This window comes from Rana temporaria, chromosome 4 (assembly GCF_905171775.1).
Source record: "Rana temporaria chromosome 4, aRanTem1.1, whole genome shotgun sequence".
NCBI classification, from domain to species: Eukaryota; Metazoa; Chordata; class Amphibia; order Anura; family Ranidae; genus Rana; species Rana temporaria.
Genome location: NC_053492.1, coordinates 290901555 through 290902176, shown reverse-complemented (window position 1 = coordinate 290902176; position 622 = coordinate 290901555).

The following is a 622-nucleotide window of genomic DNA, read 5'->3' as shown; positions in this document are numbered from 1 at the left end:
GAGGAAAAAAAAGTGCATGCTCAGAAGCAAGTCATGAGACCGGGAAATTAGCAAACGCAGCCCAAAGGGTGGCGCCATTCGAATGGAACTTCTCCTTTATAGTGCCGTTGTACGTCACCGCGCTTTGCTCGAGCATTTTTGTTTCCCACGACTGTGTGTATGCAAGGCAGGCTTGAGAGGAATCACGTCAAGAAAAACTTTTTTTCATGATATGAATAACGGTCGTGTGTACACGGCATTAGGTCTGGTTCACACCTATGCATTTTTTAGTGCATTTTCAGTTTTGCAGAAACACACTACAGTTCATTTAACATGGCTTCCTATAGGTCACATTCACATCTTTACATTTTATGGAAAGGGCCACGGACTTTGATGGATCGAAAATGTGTATTGAAAAACGGAATATGCAAACTGCAACCTGCATTAGGTGTGAACCATGCCTAAAAGTGAAGAGCCTCAGTAGTCTGTAGAAGTATTTTGACTTGACAGCTGATTGGCATGGGAGTCACCCTGGGCAAAAAAAAATTAGGGCTCTGAAATCCAAGGGGTCTCCACAGGCGGGCAATAATTAATTTGAAGGTATTACAGATACATGTAGGTATTACAAAGTAGTGATAAGCAA